This window comes from Adiantum capillus-veneris, chromosome 21 (genome assembly GCF_014529385.1).
Source record: "Adiantum capillus-veneris isolate H3 chromosome 21, ASM1452938v2, whole genome shotgun sequence".
NCBI classification, from domain to species: domain Eukaryota; kingdom Viridiplantae; phylum Streptophyta; class Polypodiopsida; order Polypodiales; family Pteridaceae; genus Adiantum; species Adiantum capillus-veneris.
Genome location: NC_140951.1, coordinates 76,511,122 through 76,524,773, shown reverse-complemented (window position 1 = coordinate 76,524,773; position 13,652 = coordinate 76,511,122).

The window sequence follows — 13,652 nt, the reverse complement described above, 5'->3', positions numbered from 1 at the left end:
CAAAACCTTCTAAACATGCTCAAAAATTACAGCTAAATAAGGTGCTACTCTGCCCACTGCTAGTGTCCGACGCCGGTCTCTCTTTCCAGTAAGCTGCATCCAATCATACAAAACTGATGCCGAATCAGCTTTAATGTCTCTCTCAGCCTGAAACAATGGTGCAAAAGCCTCCTTAGACATGTAAGCAGTCTTCTGCAAGATGCACACCTTTTCCAAATACCAAAACAAATTTGAGGCTCTAATTCCACCCACATTCTTCACCATATAATATGCCTTCATCCCAAACGGATTTCCGAATTTCCCCTTCATCTCGGAGTCAGTCACCTTCCTCCCCTTAACTGGCACAGGTAAACATGGAACTTTTAAGACTTTGGACACCAACTTTGGTGTCAAGAGAACATCCGCTGTAATCATTCCATCACTCTCCTTAATCATGCTCCACTGCTGCTCAACGAACTCATTCTCTGTCCATGTATCCCAAGGTAGACATGCAAACTCATAAAGGCTTATGCGCTTGAGCCATACTTGAGTTTCCGCCTCATTTGGGTCAAAAGATGCCACCGCCATCTCCACACTGCCCTGATCACTCAGAGACTCAGCCTCATCACTCTCCACCTCGATGTGCTCTTCCTGTTGCCGCACCTTGAACGGCTCCTCCATCGCCATCTTCATCGACCTGGTGTTCGGCATCGACTTTGACGCATCATGCTTCATACCCGCCATCAGCATTCCCTTAATATTCTCAGAAAACATTTCTCCCTTCTTCCCCGACTTAAAAATCACTGAACTGCACGTTCACACACTTGGATGTGATCTCCAACTCCTCTCACCACCTTACTCTTATGATGATGAATTTTCTCATCAATTCGGGCATGCCATGCAAAATTTGCCCAAAAAATATTCGTCCTTAAGTGAGTCACATAAGTACCCCCACTTATGAGTACCTCTGTACCCTTTTGCCCAATTCCATTCCTCCGACTTTCCTCTTTCCGGACTTCAAATCCGATAGTCCGAATTCCAACTTCCAGTCTGCAATCCGAATTCCGAATTCTAGATCCCTTTACAGGTTTTGAATTGCTAGAACAAATTGCCAATTCTTCCTGTGAATATTCCACTGCAACCCACAAAACACCAACTGTTAACAATTTATTGTCAATATCCTCAGCCTTATTGACCATCCTCTTGGGAACCTCAGGCACCTTTCCATAAAATTTCTTCAATCTGAATCCATTCACAGGTTTCAAAATCTCTGTTCCAAAGACATCTTTCAACAAAAAATTTCCTTGGCCCTGTTCTGATTCAATCCGATAAGGTCCCAAATATCTTAGCTTCAACTTACCCGGATGTGGTCCCAATTTAGAATTATATAACATCACCCAATCCCCCTTATGAAAAATTTCTAATTTCACCTGCCTAGACATCCATGCTTGTCTCCTCTTCTGCCCAGCTTCCACCAAATAGGAACTCTGAATTCTATCCTCTTCCAATTTAAGCAGCTTCTTCTGCCTATGAACAATTGATTCCTCCGAACTTAACTTATGCTGAACTGAAAACCTCAAGCTTGGAATTACATATTCCATTGGCACCACAACTTCACCCAAATACCAATTTGAAAGGTGTCATTCCAGTCACCACCTTAAAAGCTGTCCGAAAAGCCCATAGTGCTAAATCTAGCTTGTCATCACAATCTGATTTGTTTTCCGACACAATCTTCATCAAAATTCTCACCAGCACTTTATTAGAGCTTTTTGCCTGCCCATTTTCTTGCTGATGATATGGAGTAGATTTCTTATGCAAAATCATATGTCTGGATGTCAACTCCTGAATCACAGAATTCAAAAAGTGTGTTCCTTGATCCGACACCAACTCAATAGGACATCCAAATCTTGTCATAATGTTTTTATATAGAAACCCTACCACACTTGCTGCTTTATTATCTCTCAAAGCCACCGCTTCCACCCATTTGGTAGCATAATCAGTTGCAACACGAATATATCTCGAACCCGTTATCTTTGCCCATGGTTTTATTGGGCCTACAAAATCCATTCCCCACTTCTAAAATGGTTCTAATGGCAAGACTGGATGATCCTGCATCCTATCCGCTTGTGTAGGCTGCCCCATCTTCTGACATTGAACACATTCCTTTGCAAAACTATGTGCATCCTTCAATAATAAAGGCCACCAAAGTCCAGCTTGTAAAATTTTTCGACCTGTAATTTCCCCTGCGAAATGTCCTTCAGTTGATCCCCAATGTGTCTTCTGCAACACTGCTTTCTGCTCTTCATCCGAAACACATCATCGTATAATCTGATCTGCTCCTCTTCTATATAATGCTCCAGCTATAATAAAAAATGTTCTGATCCTCAATGCAAACTTCTTCCTCTGATCCGGAGACATTGTCGAAGGTAAAACTCCATCTGTCAGAAACTGAACCATCTGATCATACCAATTATCAAATAATTGTCCTTCCACACGGAAAAAATCCGCATCAGGCAATTTATCCGATACTCCTGGTAATTCCTCCTTATGTTCCAATCTGCTAAGGTAATCCGCCACTGCATGCTGATTTCCTGGAGTATGCACAACTATATAATCAAATTCTTGCAACATGAGAATCCACCTTGCTAATCTGCCTTCCAATTTTGGCTTCTTTACCAGAAACAATAAAGCCTGATGATCCACATGAAAAAACACTTTATTCCCTAGCAGATAATGTTCGAAATTTTTCCAAAGCCAAAATCATTCCCAGAGCTTCCCTTTTCGTAACTGTATAATTCTTCTCCGGTGCTCTCAACATTCTACTAGCATAATAAACCAGTCTAAATCATCCCTTAATCTTCTCCTGCATTAAAACAGCTCCTACTGCCATGTCGGAAGCATCAACATACACATGAAACGGCAATTCCCAATTTGGTGGTTGAAGTATAGGTGAAACCACCAACATCTTTTTGATAATATGAAAAGCCTTTTCTTGAGCTTCTCCCCAAACAAATTCCACTTACTTCTTGGTCAAATGACTAAGTGGTGTGCTCACATCCGCCAAATACCATAAATACCTACCATACCATTTGATCTGTCCAACAAACCGCATCACTGCCTTGAAAGTTTTTGGAGCTACAGTTTTCTTAATTGCACTAATCTTGTCCCCATCAATCGACATTCCTTCTTGAGAGATGATATGTCCAAATAATTTTCCCTTCTGTACTGCTATTGCACACTTCTGGGGATTAAGTGACATCCGAAACATCTTACATCTTTCAAAACACTTCCTGAAATATTCCAGATGCCTGACCTTTTCCCAAGAATCTGAAAAATCATCCATAAAAATCCACACAAAATCTGTCAAATGTGGCTCAAAGATTTTAAAAGCTGCCTTCGAAAACGATGGTGGTCCATTCTTCAATCCAAAGCTCATCACTATATATGCAAAAGCTCCCCATTCTGTGATAAAAGCAGTTTTCTCAATATCCTCCTCAGCCATTGGTATTTGATTGTACCTTGAAAATCCATCAAGAAAAGTGTACATCTCATGTCCCGCTACGTCATCGAGAACTAAATCAATAAAAGGCAATGGAAATGGATATGAAACTATTGCTGCATTTAATTTTCTGTAATCCACACAAACCCTTAACTTCCCCGACTTCTTGGGTACCACTACAATTGGTGACAACCATTCCGCCTGGTCCACTGGTACTATGAATCCTGCATTCAGCAATTTATCCAATTCCTCTTTCACCTGCTTTGCATAATTTGGGTTCATCCTATATCTTTGTTGAATCAATGGAACAGAATCCGTTCTCAAATTTATATGATGCTTGTACACTTTAGGATCCATGCCTTTCAAATCAGAATAATCCCATGCAAAAACATCAATATACTCCAACAGTAATTCCTTCAAGTCCTTCTTGAAGCCATCCTCCAAATGAACACTAACTCTCACCATCTTTGGATGATCCTCCGTCCCCAAATTCAGATCCTGTAAATCATCCTCCTTAACTCGAGAAAATTTCTTTATCATCTTATCATACAGAGCCTCCGCTCTCTGAATTGCCTCCTTTGGCTCCAATCCCAAATCCTCCATCATAGTTTCCTCTTGGATTTTCTTCTCTTCTAAATTTTCGTGCTCCACACCATCTGTATTCCTCTACAACTGATCAATTCCCAAATTGTTCTCTTTCTCTGCATATTTGTCAATGATCCGCTCCACATCTACCTCAAATACCGGAACAATTGTTGGATTTTCTGCTAGGAAATACGCTTCTTCATCATCCTCCAATCCTTCAGACATGTTAATTGCTTGTGCCAACATTGGCTTCGTCGATTCTGAAAATTCCTTCTTCGGTCCCATTGGTAATGTAACTTCTATCCTTCCTTTCTTAATCATCACTTCATTTTTTCCCAAATCCTGTTTTAGATTAGCCGTGCGAAACCATGGCCTCCCCAACAACATAGAATAGGTATTTTTGAATCCTTCATCCTGATGACTACAAAGTTTACCATAGAATGCAATCCATGAATGATAATTCCTTGCCTTCTTAACATCCCCACTGGTTGAACTCTGCTCTAATCAGCCATACGCACTTGAAATGGAGTTGGTTCCAACCTAACATCTTGCATCCTTAGAAATTCCGATTCCGAAAGTATGTTGACCCCTGATCCACCATCCAATGGAACATCAAAAAATTTGCGTTTATTAAATTCCAACGACAGTGTTGGTATTGAAAAATCCACATCCTCCGGGCTTATCTGGAAACTCTGAACTGTCTGCTGCACCTCATTCATACTCGGAACATTCTTTGACCTTCGCATCACTGTATATAATTTATCCCTGAAAATTGGAACTAATGACAACAACTGATCCAAGGTAAAATGTATAGAGGAATAAGTTAACTCTTCAAACAAGGCATCTATCCTTTCTCTTTCCTTCTCCTCCTTTTTTACTCCTTTCTCCTTTGATTTAAGCTTGCTCTGCTATTGATCCTTTTCCATCAAATCTTCAGCTACCTCATCCCGAATCTCCTTCTGCTCCTCCCAGTCTAGTGGAGTTTTCAGCCTTGCTTTTGACCTTGTTTTCACTAATACATCTACTTCCTCTTGCAAACATTTAGAACAATAACATTCCGGCTGACAATCCATAGCGACTTCATTCACCCCTTGATCCTGAAACGATTCTGCTACTATCAAACTACTTCCTGGCTCTTTGTTTGCTTCAGATGACTATGCTGGTGGTGCTGGCAACTGCGGCACTTGCCCCCTTGGCTGTTGCTGATTTCCCCCTTGATAATTCCAAACCGGCTGATTCCATCCTTGTGGTTGTGGCTGCCAATTCTGCCAATGCTACTATTGATCCCAATTTCCCCCCCACGGGGGTCTGTAATTCTACCATCCTCCATATCTCGGTCCTCCTCCCGAATTGAAATTTCCTCTAAATGGTGGTCCCCCTTGATTAACTGTGGTCTCCACCCAGAATACGGTTGTTTCCTTTGCCAACCTTGATTATTGAACATCCTCTGCCTTCCTACAGTCTCTGGAAACACCCCATGAGTTTGAGGTCCTTATTGCTGTATCTTCTGCTGAATCCTTTCTGGTACAACACCCCTGAAATTCGGATTAAACCAACATTTGTCCAATGCCCATCCTTAACACAAATTTCACAATGAGGGGTTTTTGATTCCACAAATTTTTGCACTCCCAGCTTCTTCAATTTCTTTGCCTCCAATTTTTCCACTCTATCCTCTTTCTCTTTAGACTTTTTCTTCCACTTCTTCTTGCTTTTCTTCTTCTTATCCTCATCTCCTTTTGAATCCGAATCATCATTAAAATCCTCTTCACTATCAGAATCCGTTTCCGTATCTGAATCAGTATCAGTTTCCGAATCCGAATCGCTGTCCGAATCCGAATTATATGACCTCTTCTTTTTCTTCGACCTACTTTTCTTCTTTTCTGTAGATGACCTCTTGGCTGTTTTCCCATGAGAGACCTCAAACCTTTTTTCTGCTCTTTGAGCTGTTTCCACTAGTGCTTGTAATCCACCTGCAACATCAACTCCAGCAACAGCATTCTTCAATTCCTTCCTTAATCCATTCAGAAAATATCCAGCAAGCATCTCATCAGTTGGCCTTTCTTGAGCAGTCAACCTTCTCACATATTGGTTAAACTTTTGTGCATAATCCTCAAAAAACATTTTTCTTTGTTTCACTTCCCTAAGCTTGGTCAACACATCATGTGGAGTCATTTCCCTTTTGAAGCTATTCAAAAGTGGTGCTTTCAAACCATCATAATCAGCAAAATGACCTGCTGGAAAATTACTGAACCATTGCATAGCCTTCCCATCCAATGTAGCCTCAAACTGGCGCATCTTAGCCTGGGCATCGTACACTCTGGCAAATAATCTAGCCTGCCATCTTGTCTCATATTGAGATATGTGGCAATCGGGGTCTTCCTTCGACTTTCCCGAAAAGGTCCGAAATTTGACGCGCATATCCTACCTAGCCACCGCCATATTTGTAAGTCCACCTGGTTGTACAAGATTTCCTGCACTGGTACTTCCCAACGGATCAAAAAGCAATCTCCTTCTCGCCACTAATGCATGCTAAACAATTGCAACCGCCAACAACCACGAAAATATATCCTGTTCTTCATTCGCTACTTCTTCTTCCCATCTATCACTTAGATAATCCTCTGCGCTATACAAATATTCCACCGTATCATCTGAATCTTCCCCCATAGAAACTCGATGCATCCCAGTATAATCCAAAATTCCCTCTAGTTCCGAACGTTGACCATCTCGCCCATAAAACTACCGAAACCGCCTAGCAATTGACCTTGTCCAATACGGGAATGTATCCTCTTCCGCTTCCTCCAGAGTGCAGCCAACCACCCATGCCAACTCACACTATTCTAAACATCCTCCGTCCATTCAACTAAACCTTTCACTACCACAAAATTCGCTCCTACGAGAGAAACTTGAATCTGTCCATGCTACATCACACTTACACCGTGATCGCCAAGTGTTTGAGGCATAGAAATTAAGAATAGACAAAAACGAGAATCAGAATGGAACTGGAACTGGAACAAAACACAAAAACTGACAACAGAATAAATCCACTATAACTTCGGCTTTCACATTCCCAAGAAGACACTGATCGACAGCTACATAGTTCGAGAATACTAATGGAAAACGCCCTTTCCCAGGAACACCCCTTGGAATCCCAAAAGTACAAAGGTTAATATTCCAAATTCCACTAAGGTGAAACATCCAAAATTCCCTAGGCTTAACAAAGGTTAGAGTGGTACCTTCTTAGTAGAAAGCCACACAAAAAATAATGGATACCAAGAGCTTTCACAAATTGATGTCTTGTCCTATATAATGCACACTTTCTCTCTCTAAGTTGCTAAAAAATAGACCACATCTATGGGGCCAAATGGGAAAACCCCTGAAAAAGATGGGGTTGAAAATCCATGCACATGATTAACTTTCACATGAAACATGGACAAAACTTTGTCCAAGAAACCACAAGCAAAACTAGTACCAGTAAATAAGGTGGGTGACTATGGTAAAGGAGAAGAAGAAAACACGACCTTACCTATGGAGTATAAAGGAGTAAATATGGTTGCGATATTGGATAGTGGGGCAGGAATTGCAATTTCAACCAAGGGGATGTGGAAAAAATGGGGAAAGCCTACTCTTAGGAAAACTCGAATGAAACTCTAATTAGCCGGATATATGGAGAGGCCGATAAGAATGTTCGAATAAAACATTGTATCTTCATGTGGTAATAATTATGAGCACACCTTTTCCATAATGAATTTTGGCAAGAGTAGAAACTTTAATATCATATTGGGAATAACATTCATGTGTCAGCTCAAAATGGTACAAGACTGGGGCTATGAATATATCTAATTGAGACACAAAGAGATCAGTACAAAAGTCACTGTTAAAGATCATAGTTATAGAGATGTAGAGAGAACCTCGAGGGAAGAGTTACACTCCACGACTGAAGAGGAATATGAGCTTTGCTTTGCTTGGTTGCAAAGAAAAGTGCATATTTGGATGTGCGAGGCATCAGAATACGGGAGTCTTAGAAAGCAAGATTGCATCTTAGAGAATTTAGTAGAAGATGAAGCTTACATTAAGGAACCATTTCCATAAGATTTTTTTGAACCCTTTGAGTGGAGTCAAATACTGGAGACTCTTGATGTCTCCATAGACGAGATAACCGCTACCAAATTTTTCCACAAAGATGGCTATGACATAAATCCCTTATTTACAGAAAAGGTGTTTAAGGAAGCTAATAAATTTTGTGAGCACAAAAGCAGAAAATGTGAGATGGATGGCTACATCATTGAGCATGATCACAAAGTGAAAACAAAGGAAGCAGAGCAACCACGATAATATGTCATTATTGACATACTTGAAGAATCAACAAAAGTTGTTTCAAAGAATCCAAGAGCACAAGTGAAAGCAGATGAAGGAGAAAAGCTTCCAAGTTCAACTTCGAATATTCAAAAGACGTAAGGTTGAGACAAGAATAGAGATAATAAAGAAGATTGATTGCAATCCAATTCAGCATTTGTAGAGAAATGGGACTCAAAATCATATGTTCAGCAGTGATAGATCCAAAAGCAACAAATAATCTAATGTCTTATGGTGCCTGGATAATGATGGAAAATCCACAAATCATTGAAATAGAATACACGGTGTATACAAGTTCTAAAATGGCAATTCCTAGCTTTGGAGTGGCCGAAGCCGTACTCAAGTTGAGTACTATAGAGTATAAGGATACTGCCACATAATCGACTCCCATCATATCAAAGAGAGTCTTATCCCGGCAGATAGTTAGAGAAACATCGTATTTCAACGAGAAGGAAAATCTTCAACAACAACACTACTAAATCCCTAGAAGAACTTTAGGTACATGCAAACAAGAAACAACCAACCATCGCAAAAAAAGATAAAGCTAAGATTATTATTGAATAAGATCAACCTCTCAAGATGACTTTACCTTCTACGAGCCTCCATCAAACTTCCCGCGAAGCCTCTACATCAAGATCCAAACCATTGATAATGGAATGGAAACCAAAGTAAAAAGTCTATCAACCAAAGTTTCCATCACAAAAAATATCGGAAAGAATACAAAGAATGTTGATCAAGTGTTAGTATCAAAAGAGCACATCCAAGTCAAAGACCCAACTTGGATACATCAAGCACCAATTCAACCTCAACAACATAAAGTGACAGGGTGTGTAGCATCAAATGAGTCAATCACTGCTTAGAGATACTTCTAAGGAAACACTAATGTTTGGACCAAAAATCCCAAAGTAAGAGCCTAGATTTACTCACCTCAAGAAGACTCTTCTACAAGGAGAAATCAAGCAATAAATGGAAGACCAACACCTCATGCAAGAGAAAGAGCAGCAACAAAAGGGAGAAGAGAAGACCTTCCAAGAAAGAAACACGACAAGTATGGGTGCCATAGTCAAACTTCAACAAAGCTACCCAACACAAAGAAGTGCAGTAGCAGATGATTCCAGTTAAGCTTCTCAAAGCACAAGGATTTTATGAAAGTAACACACAAATACGGTTAGCAAAAATTTTAGCTCAACTATGAAAAATGAAGATTAATGAAGAAGCGCAAAGGTCCACCAAAAGCCAACAACCAGTCACCACTGAGGGTGATAAGACCTCTACATAGATACCTCGTCTTTAACTACAAAATCAAGGCTTCTACAACGGAAACAATCAAATATGGATACCAAAGCCTAGTCTCCATCAAGACAAAGAAAAAGAGAAAATGCCAAAGACGGTTACACATTATGAAAGAAATGGATTCATTTTTGGGCCTTTTAGCTCTAGTAAGAATGCTCCTTAGCCAATAGGAAGAAGGCTAACATTACATTGAAAAGCCTTTTGTTTCAGTTTTGAAAATATCCATGAAAAACATTTGGGTGAAATTATCATTGTCATGAGAAAAGTGAGGTGCTTGAAGTGACATCTTGCACAAGCGCCGAGCACCTTTTTATGACCAGCTATTGCTATCTCACACAAGCATCAATCACCTTTTTATGAGGTACTCGCAATTCAAATTTGAATGGGTTGTACTTGACAGCGATTCATAGGTACTATTTAAGACTGTGAAGGGGTCAGAACCAAGCGAATAAAGTCCCATCAGGGGTATTGGGGGCCTCTATTCACTTGGTTCTATACTCATAAGGCCCTGGGCTTAAAATGACTATATCTTGAGCTAGAGACGTCGGAGTTCAGTGTTTTAAAGTGCTATCCTAAGGTTTTTAGACATTTCGGATGCATTCGTGGTGTTCATTTTGTATTTTCAAAACAAATCTTATGCATTTTCTCTCATCACATATCACATCACTCATTAAGATTTACGAACATGGATTTTGGTACACACTTAAGTTGGGCTCTCGAAAAGCATTTTGTACAAGCATACATTTAAGTGATCGAGAAAAAGTTTATGTATGTAGTATGAGAAATAGAAATCCAAGAAACTACTTTTGTATCTTTCAGGATTTCCTCTCTCTATGCTGAGTTGGTGTTTCTTACAGGGCCCAAAATTGAGTTCAATCCTCTCCTAATGCATTGACCAAAGACAAGGTGGGTTCCAACATTTCTCGTGGAAATTCAATCACAAATAACCCACACATCTTGACAACCGATTCTCAAGGGAAATAACGCAAGGGCTACATAAGTCTCTACAAGAGCTGAAAGACTTGTTTCCCAAAGAAGTGTCAACATACAAAAAGAAAGTCAAGAGAAGCCAAAATATGCCAGCCTAATCAACAAAATAGTGGAATCCATAGAACAACACAATCAAAGAGGCCTAAATTTCTAGAACTCATGGAATTGGGTTTCTATCCTTGAATAGGTACATCCATATCACCATTAAAAATACATGGCATAATATTCAACGTTAAGCAATTAAGCCACTAAATGAGCGAGGAGTTAATCTTCATGTAATATTCTTTGTGGTCTAAGGGTATTAGTTATTTTAGGTACTGCTCAAGCTAGAAGAGTTGTGCATCTTTAGGTTGTATCTCTCATGCTAGTCTAGATGAGCATAAGAGCCTAAGTCAATGTATTTTAAGTCTAGAAAGTGAAGGAGAAAATCCAAAAGACGCTCACACACAAGCATAGTGAGGTATGAGTGGAGAAACTTCTACATCAAAAACCCGTCCTGGAAACGTGGAAGCTATTGAGACGTCCTTTAATGTCACATGTGCTACATTTGTTCTTTGAAGCACCCATCAACTCCATCTCTTAATTGCATGCTTTTGTTCGACCAAATTTTCATATGCATATAGAGTTTCCCATAATTGGCACTTGCATTAGGCATCTTCCTTTGTTTCTCCCAAGCACTCACCTTACATGATAGGTACTTCAAGTTCAAATACTCGACCCCAATAAGAGCGTATACCAAAATTTTTTTTTTTCCCACATGGTTTTTTTCTTTAGTCATCCAGGTTTTGAGAACCTAATCTATAAACTCTCATCATCATCTTCTTGTATATATTCCGTCTACATCAACAATAAGGAAATGGCGACCTAAGTGAATCATCAACAACTTGGAGCTATAACTATAGATCCCAACATACTTATCAAGAGAAAATCGTACATTCAAGGACAACAACAAAGCCTTACAGACAATGGCCTACAACGACAAGCAATGACAAATTTTGCAATAGAGTCATCAACAAAAAATAGAAGTAGCTCACACAATGCTTCAATGTTGGCGACCTGTTACAGACAACTCATATTGTAGTGGAACTTGAAAGAAAACCCATCATAAAGTAAACAACCGTGGAAGCTTAGTTCCAACAAAGGCAGGCTGCATTAAAAGAAATCTTCACAACCAAAAGTGGCAACAAAAAGGAAACGAACAAAAGAATGTAAAATCTCCTCGACAATTAAAGAAAAAACACATGCATCAACAAGAACACAACATATATGAATCACTCAAGGAAGGGGGGAGCGTTGTCAGGGGATATGTGCTCGAAACATTAGTCGGGCAGGCACTAGGCCTCTGGCTATGAGAGGTGTGAAAGAGAGAGAACAAGAACAACAGATGCAACTGATTATGATACCCTTCAATTAACTAATTAATTCTTTGAGTACAACTTAATCCTTAGCCAAGGCAGGCTATTAACAGCACCGTCACTTGGATCATCTGCTAACTAGAAGTTTAAGCTCCCGTTTTACAGGATTAATCGAGTCGTTAACAACACTGGACTTAATAAATGTTAAATCAATTTCTAGCTGATGACGATGATTGAAATTTTCCTAAACCGCTTTATCTGCTTCAAGTTCCGTTAGATTCTGCAAGCTTTATTCTCCTCCCACTGCCTCAATCATCAAGGTTCAGTTATTATCAACAATTATTCCGCAGCTTCCTGCTCCTTATGCTTTGCACTGGCTTAATTTCCGCTCACAAATTTTGCGGTCTCCTCTAATCGACTTACCTTGATTGTCATCAGGCTCTGTATACCTTTGATTAACTCTTTTCCAGCATCCTCTGTTCCACTTCCTTGCCTTTGCTATCGTTACCCTATTACCCTCATTCATCTCTTCGTTAATTGTCGTTCGATGCTTCTTGCTTGCCGAGGTGGAGAGCCAGAGAGAGAGAGAGAGCTTTGCTCTTTGCTCCGAGCTTCTTGCTTAGCCGAGGTCGAGAGCGAGAGAGAGAGAGAGAGAGAGAGAGAGAGAGAGAGAGAGAGAGAGAGAGAGAGAGAGAGAGAGAGAGAGAGAGAGAGAGAGAGAGAGAGAGAGAGAGAGAGAGAGAGAGAGAGAGAGAGAGAGAGAGATTTGCTCCTTGCTCCGAGCTTCTTGCTTGCCGAGGTAGAGAGAGAGAGAGACAGAGAGAGAGAGAGAGAGAGAGCTTTGCTACTTCTCCGAGCTTCTCGATCTTCTTTCTTCCACCACTTCTCGCCTTGCTTGCTTCTACCAATCTCCTCGCCTTGCTTGCCTCGACCAAGCTCCTTGCCTTGCTTTCTTCGACCAAGCTCCTTGACTTACTTGCCTTGACCAAGCTCCTCGCCTTGCTTGCTTCGCCCAAGCTCCTTTGTTATTGTAATGACCTCCTTCCGTTAGCCGAGGACGAGAGAGAGGAGAGAGAGCTTTGCTTTGACCCTCCCCTCCAAGCTCCCCTCTTCGCTTCTTCTTCATCCGTCTTCAACTCTCGTTTTCATGCCCTAAAACGCCTATTAACAATAGCCCCTTCCCCCCTCCTAAGCAACGACGGCGCCGTCGTTGCTAGGCACGGGAAAAGGGACTAGATGACGTGGCAGAAGGCGGGGTTGACTTCACCAAATCTTGCAAAAACGGTTCCGAATGGCGTCTCCCTTGCATGCTAGGCATTCTTTCCTTCTTCCGCGCACTCATCTTAGCAACCCACAAGCGGGCGCGAGCTCTTCTTCCTTCTTGCTATTCCTTGGCCTCTACCTGCACGCTTTCTCCTCCTTTTTTCTTTCTCTTTCACACTCAATAAACCCTTAATTGGGTGCCCCCCCCCCCCTCCCCCTCCCTCCCTCTTTAGGCAATAGCCGGGTGGCCTTTAGATTATGGACTCATAAATTGGGCGGCCTTTTTGTTTAAGTGGGCCCTTGGGCCTTTGGGCTATGGGCCCTTGGCCTTTGGG